Below are 2,850 nucleotides of genomic sequence, written 5' to 3'. Positions count from 1 at the left end.
CCCATCCTGGCACTGTCCCAGCAGAAGGGACAAGGAGCAGGCAATGGGGCCAGTTCAGCCCACAGCAACAGACCCCTGTGCAGGGAGGCAGCGTGTGTGGGCACAGCCTCTCCCCTGCAGCGATCCCACCACCGCTTCCTTCCTCCTGGATTTAAAGTGGGGAAGAAGGCTGCCAGCCCTTGGTAGCATTACACCTCATGCCTGGGGCTGCTGGAAGCCCAGCGAGCTCCAGCCTCTCTCAATATTTGTGCTGCCTGAAGGAACATATCTGGACAGCCCAGGAGAGCACTGTCAGCATGTCCCACAAGGGACACAACTGGGACAGAGGTGGGGCACAGAGGGCCACCAGCCAGGTAGCAGGGGTCGCCACAACCCAGCTCCAAGCTGCCACTGAGAGAAAAAGGAGCAAATTTATTCTCAGCTTTGGCAACAGAGATGAGTTCAAGGTGTGAAATGGGGTGGGAAGGGAGACCCACAACTCCATTGAAAGTTATTTGGCGCCCAGCACATGCATGGCTTGGTGCAGGTCAGGGCTGCCCGAGATGCTGCACGGAAGCTGGGTCAGGTGTGGAAGGGGGTGATGCCCCCTCAGTGCCCAGCACCAAAACCCAGGTGCTGCCTGCTCAGGACGGGCACTACTGCCATCCCACACAGTCCCACAGTCCAGCCCACATGGCCACAGCTCTGCTCCCCCGTGGCTGTCACACTGCTGGATGCTTGCTCAGAGAAGTTTTCTGTTCCTTCCTCTGGTCCTCGCTGGCCAGATGCAAATGCGACTGGGCTCCCTGGTACTCACATAAACCCTGACACCCACAAATTGCTCTGACCCTCCACAGCTATTTCACTCCACCTGAGTGGATCTGGATGCCATTTCTCGGCATTTCGGATCGCAGGGATATCCCATTAACTTTCATGCTCGAGTGGACAACGCCAGAGGAACAGTTTTTGCCAACAGGAGAGCCCCGAAGTCCTGGCTGGGAAGCTGTCCCCAGCACAGGCAGGCTCAGGTCCACTCCCCACTGACCCCTCAGAGCTGCCACTTTGCCACAAACCATCGGCTCCCCAGCTGCTACACAAATCCAAATTTCCTCCTCGAACTCTGAGAAAAGCAAGCAAACCCATGACACACCAACCTCTGCCCATCAGATGGGAGCTGGACCAGGCTTCGCGTCTGCTGGCACCGAGTGACAGCTCTCTCAGCGCTCTGCTGAGCAAATTTTGGGCAGCTCTCCCCTCGTGGCTCACACCAGCTCCATTCCCAGCTACACAACACTGCCCAGGATGCTGGGGGACAGAGAAAAATCAGTGCAAGCACAACACTCACGTTGGAGGACTGCGTCTGTGTCTCTTCTTTGGCTCCTGGAGCTCAGTTAGGTCGTGATCAGCAGACGGTCATCTGGGACACGGGAGACAGGAGTGAGCAGTGTGGGTGAACTTGCACAGACAATAAGCCATAATTTTTCCTTGCAGCCTAACTGGTTCTACTGGTTTGCGTTTCTTTGCCCCAGCAGCAGAAAGGAGGCTCAGCTTAGCTAAAGCTGCCTGACAGGTTCTGCTGTAACACAAAAAGTGGCAAGACCAGTATGGTGTGAACCCAGATAGAGATTTGATTGTTTTCCCATAATTACAGCTCAACCTGCGCTGTTGGTTGAAGTCAATCACATTAGCAAACAGACCCTTTTAAATAATTCATCCAGCATTAAGATGGGAAGTTTTTTTGTTTTATACAATTTGGCACTTTTGGAGAGGAAGAGAAAAAAGAGAAAAAGAAATGTGACAGCAGCAGCATCCTACTAAACTAGAGTGGCACAGCTCAGGGCACTCAACAGCCCCCAGCCCAAACACTCGAGAGAGGGAAAGGGATGTGCCCAAATTGACACGAATGGCTGTTTCAAGTGCAGGGTGAAAGCCCATGGTCCTGGACTGTCTTCTGGGGGCATTTTGCAGTGGCTGGGGATACTTTAGGGACCAGTCAGGAAAGGCTGGGTGACTTGGGTGCTGATCCTGGCCAGCAGCCCTGGCTTAGCCCGGGTTTCCTCCCAGCTCCTGCTGCTGACACAAGCAGCTCTCGCCCTAAACCGTGGGCTGGTGAAGCCGAAGGCAAAATGGACACTTCCTGAGCCTTTGAAGTGCAGCTACTTCAGCACCCCCTGGGGAAAACGCTGGCACGGTTTCCCCTGCCCAGGCTGGGCAGGGACAGCCTTTCCCCGCAGTGCTGCAGACAGCAGCAGCTCCTAGGAAAAAGCAAGAGATGCTCTTGCTCCCCATCAGCCTGGCACTCATAAAAAGGAACAGAAAGTTGTTGCCTACGTATCTGGGATCCCGACAGCACATCCTGCTCTGCCAAAAGCTGCCCTGCGAGCGGGGCCCTGCTGTGCTGGCACAGCCACCTCCGAGCGCGGCTCTGGCTCGGGAGGGACGCGTCCCTCTTGCTTAATAGACACGCAACCTGAGGAGGGTGGATTCCCTGTGACATTTCCAGGGCCAGCGGATAGGGAGAGCTCCTGTGGAAGGGGATTTGGAGCACTGAGGCTGAGTTGCCCCTCCTCTGAGTCATCTCATGCCGCTCATCCCCAGAGCTCGGTGCCCAGCCCCTCTGCTGGTGTAAAGTCCGCTCCATCCACCAGCAGTGATGCCACCAGGCTGCCTTACACCCCAGCTGCTGAGGCGGCTCCTCAGTCATCCCAGCAGAGCACGGAGCATCCTTGGCAGTGTCTCCCTGTGGCAATCACACCTCTCAAACGGCGGCTTTGAGCTTTGCTCCCGCGCACGGACAGGTCGGGCAGGTGGGAGCAGCCAGGGCTCCCAGGAATGCGGCTGCACACCCATGCTATGGAAATGGGTGGCAGG

At 56.3% G+C, this 2,850-nt stretch overlaps 1 protein-coding gene across 1 annotated transcript in view; it reads right to left on the bottom strand.

Moving 5' to 3' along the window:
* Nucleotides 1-1,467, bottom strand: part of RBBP8NL (RBBP8 N-terminal like) — a 21,804-nt gene extending 20,337 nt beyond the window's left edge. Inside the window, exon 1 of the mRNA XM_017735803.1 lies at nt 1,325-1,467. The gene's annotated coding sequence lies outside the window, so the exon portion shown is untranslated. The remainder of the gene's footprint in view (nt 1-1,324) is intronic.
* Between the last annotated feature and the right edge of the window lie 1,383 nt (nt 1,468-2,850).

The sequence above is a fragment of the Corvus brachyrhynchos genome, unplaced genomic scaffold (genome assembly GCF_000691975.1).
Source record: "Corvus brachyrhynchos isolate BGI_N302 unplaced genomic scaffold, ASM69197v1 scaffold10, whole genome shotgun sequence".
NCBI classification, from domain to species: Eukaryota; Metazoa; Chordata; class Aves; order Passeriformes; family Corvidae; genus Corvus; species Corvus brachyrhynchos.
The sequence above is the reverse complement of the archived record's forward strand: the minus strand, read 5'-3'. Positions and strand labels throughout refer to the sequence as shown.